General features: G+C 41.5%; 1 protein-coding gene across 4 annotated transcripts in view; it reads right to left on the bottom strand.

Moving 5' to 3' along the window:
* LOC113654060 (neogenin) overlaps nucleotides 1-15,000 on the bottom strand; it is a 148,230-nt gene that overhangs the window by 61,320 nt on the left and 71,910 nt on the right. The window lies entirely within an intron of this gene.

Genomic DNA, 15,000 nt, shown 5'->3' with positions numbered 1-15,000 from the left:
AGTGCAATTGCTATTAGGAACCATTGGTCTGTCAACCTGAGCTAAGAAAAGTAACGTACATAAGTTTTTTTGTTTTTTTCCAAAATGCCTGTGACAAAAAGGACAAATATCCACAAATGTTATTAACGATAGTCTTAGAGTAAAAATAACGCAAACAGTCAAGTGACGGAATAATCCGTTTAGACCATCAACATCGACAGGGAAGCTTCTGCCACCAACATTGTCTATTTCTTCTTTTACTAATTTAAAATACACTTCGAACACGAAGGAATCTATTGAAGGGAAAACTATTCTGACACCTGGACCTTGATCAGTTCCAAAATCGATTCGGTTCATCTGCTGGTTAAAATGATAACTGCATATTGTCGCATCGCATAACGTCACAAACCCAGTTTCACCGTGACCTACAAACATGCCACAGACTCCTACTAACCACCTGCACTCCCACGCTTAGTGTTGACTGTTTCCATCTATGCTTAATTGTATATATTTGACTTACTGTAGCACTCTTTATAAGTGCCTTTGTTTCAGTTCACACTTTGTGAAGTACACGGCAAGACGATGACCCCACACACCCCTCACACACACTCTTCACCCTCCTGCCATCTGGGAAAAGGGTCCAACGCATTCGGGCCCTCACAACCAGACTGTGTTGTGAGGGCCCGAATGTACCAAACACACACACACACACACACACACACACACACACACACACACACACACACACACACACACACACACACATTCACAACTGCTCATTTCAAAACCTCATCCTACTGCTGTTATAACTTAAGTGTATATATATGTTTAATTAAAAGAACCCTCTTTGTTTACAACCCTACATTTCTCTACAATGTACTGTATAATATACAAAATTCACACTGGTTGGTTCTGTTTTTTTATGTTTTGTCCTGTAGTGTTTTGTATCGTTTGTCTGCACTGTCTTTTTGTCTCACACTGTTTGCACTACGTTACACACGATACACTTTATGTGGCCAGGACAACTTACGTTAAGTCCTTATCTCTGTGCTGTTTTATGTAACACATGGTCCTGGAGAAATGTTGTCTCATTTCACTGAGTACTGTGTCAGATATTTATGGTTAAAATGACAATAAGAGCTTCTTGACTTGACTTGTTCTGATCCCGTGTTCTTGACCTGTTTATACAGTATATGTATGTGCCTGTGCCTGTTAGACCCTGATGGTTCCGGATTGTTCTCCAGGCTCATATCGATCAGTTCCTAATAATTTGACTCTTTCTATCCAGCTTCCAGCCCTCTGCTTCGCGACACATCTAAATCCTACACACGTTCAATCACTCGCTCTCGCTCTGACATGAATTTCGGACTGATGGATGGACAGCCTGAAAAATTCAAGCACTCATTTATCGCCGGTGTTTTACTCCGAAGCCTCGAGCAAAAGTCACTGAAGGAAAATTACCCTCGCATTCCTACTATAAGGGTTTCAGCACAAACATTATATATCATATTCCCTTAAATCTTGCCAATGGTTTAAATGCTAATGATCGTGTTCGTAGGCAAGAAAAAAAAAGCTCACGGTACTGTAATATGATCAAGGGAAAAAAAAAACTTATGGAACAATGATACAGAGATCCCTTCATTTTATTTAAACGGAATTTAACATTCGGGACAAACTGAAATCATCCTCCAGACGACTTCTAGTCCCGTTCATACAGTACGATACATGCGACAACCTCCGAAATCTGAATCCTGGTCTGATTTAGCTCAGTTTCATTACATTACAAGAAGAGTGTACAGTAGATTGTAAGCAAATAAGCAAAGATGCATAAATCGAAAGCACGACTTTTACATGGCGGAAAACACATACTGCTTTTCTTTCTTCTTATAATAATGACACATAAGAGGAAGCCACTCTGTAGAAGTGGGGCAAAATGAAATAAAAATAAAAGCCCAGTAGTGCACTTTTGGGAGGTGAGGGTTTATAATGGACTGTTTATATGACTGCAGTAGCACTTTACCCTTTAATAGCGCAGCTTATTGTGTCACCCTACAGACGTTTAAATGTAAGGCCTGTGGGAGCCAAAGTGGTGTCCTAGTCTTTTTACTGGCTGTTTGCTTCTGACTGCTGGTTTGGAGGTTAGTCCAAATGACAGACAGAAGATGTGTGGGTGTGAATCTGCATGTGAGGTTTGTGAATCTGGCTCGCGATCGACGAGACGCTGCCAGATCGTTTGTGCTCAAGAGGCAACATCAGAAGTCCACAACGGGAGAAATGTGCCACTTGTGCCATTGCTGCTGGATACAGATGTGTCCTCGATCGCTCGTCTGATATACACGGCTACGCTGGGAAGTCTTTATTGAGGTGGAACGACGGCGTAAACATCTCATTTCCAATCAACAAGTAGATTACAATGAAAATGGTTTAGAGGAAAGTCGAAAAATCCGGATAACAAGTTAAGGAACATTTAAATTGGTAAAAACCAGAAACGCCAACACAACACACACAGAATCTGTTGAAGATGACGGAAGAACGTTGATGAGGAAAATCCAAACATCTGGCAACAGTGCAGTGACGCATCAAATACTGCACTGTGGGATTTCTGGTCTCAATGAAGAGAATATTTATTCATTCTTTGGATTCCAAAAGACACATGAACACACACAGACACACAGACACACACACACACACACACACACACACACACACACACAAAGCTTCTGTGTCCTCAAAGCTTCTGTTGTTGCTAGCGTAGTTCTGACAGTTGGTCTCGGGGAAAGACAAAACGTCAGAGTGAGTGTATGAGCATGCACTGTGTGAGTATGCCTATCCCCCACTCCAACACACACACCCACCCACACACACACCCACACAGAGTCCCACACACACACACAGAAAGATAATTAAAGACAGCCGTGAGCTGCTCATTGCCTCGGGGGAGGCCTTTGACTCTTAACAACCGCACACAAGCATAAACACATACTTTTATATCATCACTAGCCGAAATATTTCACAGTGAAAACTGAAGAGAAAATCAAGAGCCTGTATCTGAAGGACACTCCTCATTAACTCCTGTTAATAACGTAAGCTTTTATAGGGAAAAAAACGACCCGTCTTGGTGCGCTTGATTTTGTTATTGTCTCTATTTCATTACACAACAAATGTAGAAGCCATGCCTGCTCCCCACTTTGGTTCAAGCGCGCTACGAATCGATTCGATTCGTTTCGAGCTCAAAACAGGGAGCTGAATCAGCAAAAACTCGATTGAGACCGCAGAGTGAACAGTTAAGTGTTACTGCAAAAATGATTTCAGCCAATATCTGATGGAACCCGGGTCATTTCTTCATATCGCCCTCTTAATTTAAAAAATGACTATACTCCATGTATGTATAACTTTATACTGTTTAAATCTGCAGTATGTTGTTTAGCAGAACCGTAGCCTAGCTATCAGTCTGACACGGATTAAGGATAAACTTATTACCAATTATACTGAAACCAGATTATTACCAGTGCTGTCGATGATCAGTTTTATACTGCACATGTATGTATATGAGCTCACAAGCGGCCACAGCCGGTTAGAACGGATGTGACGTCTGGCTAATTATACAAATATAATACAGTCCATGTATTTATATTAAATTATAACTATGACCTAGGGTTAGAAAAAAAAGACTTGAGTGGCATAATTACGAAGTATACTTTTGCAGATTTGCGTTTTCGTATTTAGCTCCCAAACTTTGGAATAGTCTTCCTGATAATGTTCGGGGCTCAGACACACTTTCCCAGTTTAAATGTAGATTAAAACCTCATCTCTTTAGTCAGGCGTACACATAATACATCCCATAATACTGTGCACTATTATATCAGACTTGCAAATATTCAGAACAGTAGCTACGTTAATCCCTCTCCACTGCTTCTCTCTTTCTACCCATCCCAAGGCATCCATAAATTGTACCAGCTCCGATCGTCTTCCATGCGATAAAGATTTTGGACCTTCACTGAGATGAGACCGACTCAGCGAATCCTGAGGCATCTAGAGATCTACCAGCTCCAGTCAGACTCTGCGATACGAAAAAGATGTGAACTCCATGTGATCTTTTGCATCTATACAACATTCGTTAGACTGTATATACTGTATATAATCACACCCTCCAGTGTCACCCATATGAGGATGAGGTTCCCCTTTGAGTCGGGTTCCTCTCAAGGTTTCTTCCTTCACCGTCTAAGGGAGTTTTTCCTCACCACTGCTGCCTGAGTCACCTCAGACTCGCTCATTGGGGATAAATACATACACATTGTGAACTAAATCTATCTAATATTAATCTTGAATTTTGCATTCTATTAATCTTTATATCATTCCTTATATTAACCCTTTGTTCTATGTTTATGTTCTGTAAAGCCGCTTTGAGACGATGTCAGTTGTAAAAAGCGCTATACAGATAAACTTGAATTGAATTGAATTGAAAGTTACATGTTCCTTCGATCGGCAGTGCAAGCTTACCTGTGCGATAGATGTAATATGTAGAAATAATAAATACAAATATTAAAAACAAAAAGCATTACCGGCTCATCGTCAGCTGAGTATTTCAGCCTGCAGCATTGCTGTAGCACTGAATACTGGCATCTGTTCAAACGGTCACTTTGGTGCTACAGGGTTTAGTGAAAATCTTTGAATTAAAGCGACTTCATGTAGTAATCAATGCAGTAATCTAAAGCACCTTCTACTTACTAAAGCAGCTAATGAAAACTGCTCCCTGTGAGACACAACATACCCTTTTTTTTTTCATTTGCCCTTCTGGGTGCTACATCTGACCATCTGCTCCCCTGACAGTAAAAACTAAATCATTGTTTTCGACCCAATACACACTTCTGTCTCACACGCTACAACAACACACATCTCTACATCAGTACGGTGCTTTTTCTTTTCCATATTTTCTTTACAGACTACAAAATATGCTAGTATGTTAATATGCTAATAATCATTTCGGTATTCATTTCAATTCGATTTATTTGTACGGCGCTTTGAACAATTCACATGGTCTCAAGCAGCTTTACAGAAGTATAAAAATAGAATCAAAATGTAAAAGTTTGAAGTTTAAAATTAAGTCGCCGTTTCTCTCTAGACATTTTTCCCTAATGATCAAGCCTGAGGTGACGGTGGTGAGGAAAAACTCCCTGAGATGTTCTGAGGAAGAAACCTTGAGAGGAACCTGATTAAGACGTGAACCTCATAATCATTTAGGTGACGCTGGACAGGAGATGATCGATGTCAATGTAAGTAACGTCCTTTCTTCTGTGCAACAATTTATAGTCTAGTGGAATTTTGCAAACAAGTCTCCAGATGACCCAATCCTCCAAAATAACTACTATCAGCTCAAAGGGTTAATTAAAATATCTACACACTTGTGCACTCCTACACAAACTTGCTAGTGTTGCTCTTATTGATGGGGGTAGGGGTGCAATAGCAATTAGTTTTGTTTATCGGAATGTATATTTGTGTTGTGATTAGCCTCTTGTCAGTCATTTTATAGACACGCCCACAACACCTCTTCACACCATTATGAGATTTAGGCGTGATTGTATGTAAGGAGCTGTAACTCATCAAAGCAGATAAAAGTGTGTGTGCTTGGAAGTGCTATAGACCCTTTGCTATAGAGATATCTCTAGTTAACCTGCTAATTCTAATGGAACCACCATATGTTTTGGGGGCGGAGCTTTGTTTGCATGGGAGGAAATAGGGACGAGTTCAGGTAGCAAAAACAGAGATAAAAACTCATTCAAATCTTTTTTAACGGGACTGATTTTATCCGTTAGAGCAAGGATGTAGGAACTTGGTGTCCAGCAGGGACTGGTGTGGCTGCTGGTTTTTATTCCATCGAAGCAGAAGCCACACTTTATTCCACCTGTTTAAAGGTGGGGTCTCCGTTGTTTGAAAGCCAATGTTGACATTTGAAATCACCAAAACAAACACGCCCCTAACCCAAATAGGTCCCACCTGTGTATTGATAGCTCCGCCCACAAATACATACGTAACCCAGGCAAATAATGGAAAGAAATGAGTCTTTATCATAGCTGAAGGGAAGAACAATACGATTGCAGATAAACAAACAAGCAAAAATGACACACAAGCATAATGATGTAAAGGACAAAGGCATATATTAGTTCTGTGTAACAAAGCAAAACCAACGTTACTCACCTATCGAGAAGGAAAAAAGCGCCTCGGCGTCTTAAGTCGGCCACATATTCACAGGTCGGAGTTTCCCGAGTCAATAACTCCTGAGCTAAACGCTGTTACTACACAAAACGCGGTTGTAGCTGCCTCTCTACATTACTACGATAGAAAAGAGGTGTTATTTGTGTAGTAACAGCGTTTAGCTCAGGAGTTATTGACTCGGGAAACTCCAACCTGTGAATATGTGGCCAACTTCCTGCTCCTTCAGTTCTCTCCAGCGCTGGAAAGCTGATCCTATATTATCACGTCCTACTTCTTGTCTTATCGTAAGTCTTTCTTCTCTTTCTTTATTTGTTTTTATCCTCCATGTCAATGTTAAAACCGCTTTCTGCTAATGTCACACATGCGCACTGAACACTCTCTGATGCATATTGACAAGACCCGCCCCTTTCTGCTCGTTGGCTACACGTTCGTTTTGTTTTTTTTGGCGGCCCAATGCAGTTTTATGAAGCATTTCTCAAACTACGGTGACCCACCTTTAATCAGATTATCTTGACTTTTAATAGATTCACTTCTGGCTTCCGCTTGGATAGAATGAAAACCTGTAGCCACACCATCCCTTTCCGGATAAGACTGGACACGTCTGCATTAGAAAACCTATTTATCAGAAATCTTACCTAACGTACTTTCAAAGGATATTTACTTTGCCTCTAGAGGAAGCTTTTATGCAGAAGTGATACCTCATACAGTAGTATCTTGTAAGCCAAGATCAACAGATTGGAATCTGTTGGAATCAAGTGGAATCCGAGCCACAACGGCGCTTTGTGGATAAGATCGTACACTGTTGCTTTACAGCTACCATGAAGAGCTCTGTATCAGCGTGGTTTCCAGGTTTTAACAGCTACCTTGACTAGCACATTTGCAGAACCCATTTCTAATAGTGTGATGCACAAACACTGTTGCTGTGATTAGTGATCTTCTGTTTTGTGCTGATTTGCTGATTATTCTACAGGCCTGATGTTTGTGCCAATGGAAATGCAACTACATGTAGCTTTTGGTCACCAGTGCTAGTTAGCCTGCTGGGTCTTGATAGTTCAAGCATGTTGTGTAGCTTTTTTCTCTAAGCTTCTGGTTGATATTCCGCATCTGTTTCCACCTCTCAAAGCTTCTCTCTTTCCATCTTCCCTCAGCAAACAGGAAGAAAAGAAGCCCTTCAGACATCCAGCTCTCACACCTCAACCTCAGATGGATGCCTGCAGGTAAACTGACAGTGATATCTGACAAATATTTGCCAGAGTATTACCACCCACAGTCATTCATCATCAGGTTTGCTTGGCTCCAATCCTGTAACCAGCGAAGCTGCCCACTGTCAGAGGAACAGTGTCTCTCTGATCCTGGTATTTGGGGTGAGGGGTTTGAGATGTAACTCAGGCCAAGACCTCACACACTCACCCAACCCCAGCGTGGGGAGAGCAAACAAAGCCTAGCGTGAGAGCACACAGTCTCCATTCAGCACTGAGAACGGCAAGTAAACTGTGAGGACCACACAAAAGCACACTGCTGCTCTATAGTAAAGTAAGGATAGGAAAGCTTAGCAATCAAAGCTTACCAATAAAGATCATGGCTGCTAACACTTGTGAAGTTGCTTTAAAAGCGAGTTTATACAGGCTTTATACATTCCATAGGCTTGGCCCGTTTCGATTTCCCTCACTGTTTCTCATATGGATGATCCTCAAGTGTGGGTTTTATTTTAGTCTTGCAAACAGATCAAGTCAATCCCCATCTATGGCATTAAACCCAGAAACTCTCAGCAACCCATGGCAGGTCTTGACATGAATTTCTAAACATAATAAGGGAAGCATTTCCCCATTTATTTTGCTGTCATTATTGAACAATCTATAGATACTAAACAATAACCATATAGTAACCTACAATGGAATATGACATTGATGATACTATATAATAAGAATGGATTAATCCACAGATATGAAATAATTATTGATATTAATAATAATTATTATTATAATTATTTAATATTTTATTTATTTAATTATTTTGTATTATTATAATTATTATCGTAATTATTGATATCAATAATTATTATTGATATCAATAATTATTGATATTAATATTTTTAATATGAAGATATTAAAAAATCCAAATATTTTAAATATTATCCATGGAGTAATCCATAGACACTAAACAATCAAAAGATTTCAAATAATATCCATGAATCTATACATAGCTACTAATTAATGGCCAAAGAGTAAACCTTAGATTCGAAATGATCATTAAAATCTAAATAATATCCATTGACTAATGCACAGATAATAAATAACGTCCATTAGGTAATCGATAGATATTAAACAATCCATAGACACTTAAAAACGACCAGTCAGTAAGTCAAAGTTACTCAATAATATCCATGGGATAATCCATAGATACTAAATAATAACCACCGAATAAACCACAGATACAAAATAATCCACAGATACTAAATAATATCCATTAAAGGTAGGGTCTCTGATCTTTGAGAAATGCTTCATAAAACTGAGTCGGAAAGTAAAAATCAAAACAAACGTGTAGCCAATGAGCAGAAAGGGGCGTGTCTTGTCAGTATGGGCGGAGACAGTGTTCAGTGCGCATGTGTGACATTAGCAGAAAGCGGTTTTAACATTGACATGGAGGATAAAAACAAAGAAAGAAAGCGAAGAAAGGCTAAACGCTGTTACTACACAAAACGCGATTGTAGCTGCCTCTCTACATTACTACGATAGAAAAGAGGTGTTATTTGTGTAGTAACAGCGTTTAGCTCAGGAGTTATTGACTCGGGAAACTCCAACCTGTGAATATGTGGCCAACTTCCTGCTCCTTCAGTTCTCTCCAGCGCTGGAAAGCTGATCCTATATTAACACGTCCTACTTCTTGCCTTATCGTAAACCTTTCTTCTCTTTCTTTCTTTGTTTTTATCCTCCATGTCGATGTTAAAACCGCTTTCTGCTAATGTCACACATGCGCACTGAACACTCTCTCCGCCCATATTGACAAGCCCCGCCCCTTTCTGCTCATTGGCTACACGTTTGTTTTGTTTTTTGTCCAGTTTGATTCTTCTATTATATTAAAAAAGAGCAACTGCTCCATATTCTTACACGGCTGACCTCCCATCACATGGTGATATATAAAGGTGTTATCACCAAGACCTTTGTCAGAACAGGAGATCTTGAGCAACAAATCCAGATGACCATACTGGGTTCTACTTTAGTCAGCCAACAATAGATAGCTGACGGCTGCTGTGGACATAGATTCATCAAAACAGGTCAGATGAAGACTGGTCAGAAGACTGAGAGAAATATCTTGTCTGAGGGTGTCATGGTCCAGCAGTCAAGGTTGTGGATTCCTGATCAGAAGGTCGGGGTTCGAGCCCCCAAGCTGCCAAGACATCAACAATGGGTCCTTGAGCAAGGTCCTTAACCTCACCTGCTCCTATGGCTTGACCCTGCGCTCTGACCCCATAACCTGGGATATGCAAAAACCTCATACCCCCCCAACTGCTCCCCGGGTGCCGCAGCAAATGGCTGCCCACTGCTCCGGGTGTGTGTTCACAGTGTGTGTGTTCACTGCTGTGTGTGTGCACTTTGGATGGGTAAAATGCAGAGAACGAATTCTGAGTATGGGTCAGTGTATTTAGCTGTATGTAAAAAAGAAAAAACCTTAATTTCTGCTGAGGCTCACAGATGAACGCGTCAGAATTTGGTGACAAATGCATGAATCCATGGAACCAACCTACCTTGTGGCCTTGAACAGTCCAGAATGGCGGAGGTAGTGTAATAGTGTTGGGAATGTTTTCCTGACATACTTTTGGTTTTTAATTTATATAAATCTATCATCTCTTAAATGCCACAGACTGTTTGAGTATTGACTGCTGACCACGCCTCCCCTCACGGCCACAATTTACCCATCTTCTATAAGCAGATTTTCCATATTCCCAAAGCAAAATACGTCTGAACCTGGTTTCAGAAACATGTAACATTAATGTTACTAATAAATTGTTTAAAGAAGCTTTAAGAATGTACTAAGATGTTCCTCACATACTCGTTACTCTGAGAAACCACAGAAAATAACGTTCACAGGAAGTCCCAAAAGGAATCTACTGATGCTCTTCTTATTATTCTTATTTAAGGCGTTAATTTTTTATTTTTTTTTTGGTTTTTCTTTTTTGTTTCCAAATTTGCTGTTGTCTGATTTTACCGCTGTAATTAAAGGTGGGGTGCACTTTGTTTGAGGAATGCTTCAGAAAACCGAGTCGGGCCGACAGACAAAACAAACGTGTAGCCAATGAGCAGAAAGGGGCGGGGCTTGTCAGTATGCGGCAGAGAGAGTGTTCAATGCGCATGTTGAAACCGATTAAAAACATTGTCATTGTGGATAAAAACGAAAAGCAAATAAAGGCTTATGATAAGGCAAGAAGCAGAACCCGTGTTAATATAGGATCAGCTTTGTAGCGCTGGAGAGAACTGAACGTCTTCCGCGTGAAACGGAGCTAAACCTAAAACAAAGCTAAACGACAAAAACACATCTATTACCATAGTATTACTCATTGGGTTCATTTATTGCTAAAAAAAATATACCCTCGTTCAGCTGCCCCAACAGGTTCCGCCATAATAGTTGCCTGGGTTACGTATGTATGTATGTGTGGGGCGGGGCTATCAAAACAGGGGTGGGACCCATTTGGGTTAGGGGCGTGTTTGTTTTGGTGATTTCAAATGTCAACATTGGCTTTTAAACATCGTGCACCGCACCTTTAAGGCCACACCCAAGCAACAAGATTATTTTTGCCAGCATTTATTCACTGGCCTATTCCTGTCAAACACTCACTAATTTCACACCTGTACATGTGCCAGACATTGCAATTTTATCGAGAATAACATTTATTTCAGTCTTGCAACAGTAATTACTCGGAGGATGGCCCGATGAAAACTAAGCAGCAGAGATCAGTCTTACAGTAAGAGTCTTACTAATCTACGCTGGTTATCAAGAGCCTGCCACCAAAAGCCAGCAGCTGGAGCACATATGGCCCAAACTTCCATTCCCAGCATGTCGTCCGAGACGCCTCGGCCTTTCACGCTGCTGCAAAACTCTCCTTTTTCATCACGTGGTAAAACATTAAAAACTGTACGAGCCACTATTTTTCAAGTGGTTGCGTACCAGTCTGTTCTAATAAGGCTTATTTTCGGCCACATGTTTGGAAACATGACACTGGACAAGATCAGATTGAAGCCAGACCTTATGATCTTGCTGATTACAGCTCGAGAAGCTCCTCCTTCTTTGAGGTTGCTTTCCTTCATCTTGTGAACAAAGACTAACGTGACACATTTTGCTTACTAATCTGGGGTTTTTGGGTAAGTGACTACCATTGTAGCACATTGTATTTCACTCTTCCTCAAAAAACTCTTCCAGGTTTATCAAATTTAGAGGAGATCTCATGGACACAGCCATTCCACAGGTTTGGAGCCTTTGCAAAATCATCCTCTTCTTTAGGATCCATTTCTTTCTTGACTTGAATTTGTGTTTTGGGTTGTTATCGTGTGGGAAGCTGAGATTCATCTTCATCTTCATTGGTCTATAAGTGGCATGTACCAATTAGAATGGTTTTTGGAGCTATCCATGAAAGACCCTGAATATCAGCAGATCCAGCTTGATGAGAAGCAGATCCAGCATGAAGGAAAGCAGATCCAGCATGAAGGAAAGCAGATCCAGCATGAAGAGAAGCAGATCCAGCATAAGGAGCAGCAGATCTAGCATGAAGAAAAGCAGATCTAGCTTGAAGAGGTGCAGATCCAGCTTGAAGAGAAGGAGATCCAGCTTGAAGAGAAGCAGATCCAGCATGAAGAGAAGAAGATCCAGCTTGAAGAGGTGCAGATCCAGCATGAACAGGAGCAGATCCAGCTTGAAGAGGTGCAGATCCAGCATGAAGAGAAGGAGATCCAGCATGAACAGGAGCAGATCCAGCATGAAGAGAAGAAGATCCAGCATGAAGAGGAGCAGATCCAGCAAGAATATCAGCAGATCCAGCTAGATGCTGCCACCACTATGCTTCACTGTGGTTATGGTGTCTTTGGGTCTTTGTGCTAAACTTATCAAAGCCTAAAACATTCTACCTCTCTAGGTCTGATCAGATCATAACACAGCATGAACCATACTTCTGGTTGATTAAGGCAGGTCAGATTGCATTGTTTCCGTCTGGTCACAGCCCAGACATGTGAAGAATACATGAGATTACTCTCACACATAGGGAGAAACCAGCGCTCGCCAGATGTTCCTGCAGCTCCGTTAATGCTGCTGTAAATCTTGGCAGGCTGCTGATGAATTCTTTTCGTGCCCTATTTGTTCTCCATTTCTATAATGGCATCGATGCTCCATGGTACAGCTAATGTCTTGAAAATTCCTTCCAGTATTAAGATCCAATGCATGCTCTGTAAGCTCTTTGTGGACCAAGGCTTCGGCAGTCAGATGTAACCAAGACAACGTTGAGGAAATCGTACAGAAACAGCTCATTCATTCATTTCCTACCGCTTATCCGAACTTCTCGGGTCACGTGGAGCCTGTGCCTATCTCAGGCGTCATCGGGCATCGAGGCAGGATACACCCTGGACGGAGTGTATCCTGCCTCGATCGCAGGGCACACACACACTCTCATTCACTCACACACTACGGACAATTTCCCAGAGATGCCAATCAACCTACCATGCATGTCTTTGGACCGAGGGAGGACACCGGAGTACCCGGAGGAAACCCCCGAGGCACGGGGAGAACATGCAAACTCCACACACAAGGCGGAGGCGGGAATCGAACCCCCAAACCTGGAGGTGTGAGGCAAACGTGCTAACCACTAAGCCAACGTACCCCCGATTTTGATATATTGACAATGATAATTGTTTTTAAACATGAGGACGAATGTGACTGGTTCATTCTAAGCATAATTATAATTAACCCCCTTAAAAAAGGTGTGCACACTTACAGTATGCAGTTTACTGTACCTTTATTTTGGTTTATCAACGTTAAAACTTGGCTGCCGTAATGGTAAAACAAAAATTTACCCAAAAAACCCCCAGATATTTCAATCCACTGCATACTTATACTGTATATGCAGACAAAGGAACAAACTGGGAGGCAGACAAGTCTAATGCATGAAAGGGAAACGTTACAAATGCGTCTTTTCTGCAGAAGGGAAAAAAAAACTCAAACGACAGCTGCACGTATTTTTGCCTAGTCAGCAAAAGAAACATGAAACACTGATAATGTGGGTGAGCAAAAAAAGCACACGAACACGAGACAGACGTGTTACTCTGGATTTTGCGGCGCTTGCATAAGCCGTAGCGTGAACGTGAAATGTTAATCTCTCGTTCAAAACGACAGACGCTGTGCACAGATATGGATTTAATGGTGTCAGCCCTTATAGAGATAGACAAGAAGGGCAGTCAGGAAAAAGACCAGGCATCACAGCTGTGCTGTTTCCTTTTAATCATTTAATCCACTGTTAATAATAAGGGGGATGAATTTAGGCAAAGGGATGGAAAAGGGTGTTGCATACACAGACGGAGATGATCCTAGATCAACCTACTGTATGAGTGAGGATACTGAAACCCCTGGGTGAAAGACATGAGTCTGGATATGACACCAAGAATCAAATCTAGAAGCTAGAGGTTATAGCGATCACGGCTCCGGCATGGCCAACATGCAGACAAGAGGTCCGGGACCTAAATTTGGAACCATGACTGGTCCATGACCCAATTAGCCAGAAAAGAGCAGACTGAAATGATGTCATTAAAAGGTCAGAGTCATTATACCACAAAAGTGGTTCTGGTTTCATAAGTCATTAGTGACTGCTATGTGTATAGAAGAAAAAAAACCCCAGCTGATCCAAGATCAAACATGAGGAGTTACTGGAAAGTGTGTGTGGTGTGATCTGGGTCAAAAAGCCCCAGAGATAATTAAAAGACTCTCATCCGGTGCAGACATTCATAATGACCTCACACCACAGGAAAGTGTCACATACAGAATTGTCCTCCTGACACGCAGTGTGACAGACGCATCACACACCACCGCAAGCTACAACCACGCTCCCAGTAACCACCAGCACTCCCAGTCACCATTCTAACTGTGTTTACCTATATTTAATTACCCATGCTTGGTTTAGCTTTGTCTATAGGCTAATCGGTGTCGGTTTGAACTTAGTGATTTAGTGACCCATACTCAGAATTTATTCTCTGCATTCGACCCATCCAAAGTGCACACACACAGCAGTGAACACACACACACACACACACACCGTGAACACACACCTGGAGCAGAGGGCAGCCATTTATGCTGAGGCGTAAAAGGGGAGCCGGGCACCTCAGTCTTGGCCGGCCTGAGACTCGAACCCACAACCTTAGGATTACGAGTCAGACTCTCTAACCATTAGGCCACGACTTGCCCCACAACTTGAAGTATACGTTCAGTTCTCCCACATCTGTGATGTTCACCAAGCTTTTCTTTATGCTCCTTTTTATCCAGTTGACCATCTTGACCATAAGAACGATCTGATTCTGATCGGCCGAGGCAGCCAAATGGTGGTATTAGTCTTATGGTGTACGGTATTGGTGTTGTGATGAACTCGAAATTTGCAGATGACCTGTCAGTTCACTCCACTTCAAACTGTTGGACATTATTATTTACATTGACGTTATTTCCTGTCCAGTGTCACCCAAATGAGGATGAGGTTCACTTCTGAGACCGGTTCCTCTCAAGGTTTCTTCCTCGTGGGAGTTTTTCCTTTACGCCGTCACCTGGCTTGTTCATTAGAGAAAG

The sequence above is a fragment of the Tachysurus fulvidraco genome, chromosome 10, assembly GCF_022655615.1.
Source record: "Tachysurus fulvidraco isolate hzauxx_2018 chromosome 10, HZAU_PFXX_2.0, whole genome shotgun sequence".
NCBI lineage: Eukaryota > Metazoa > Chordata > Actinopteri > Siluriformes > Bagridae > Tachysurus > Tachysurus fulvidraco.
This window is presented reverse-complemented; position numbering and strand designations above follow the sequence as displayed.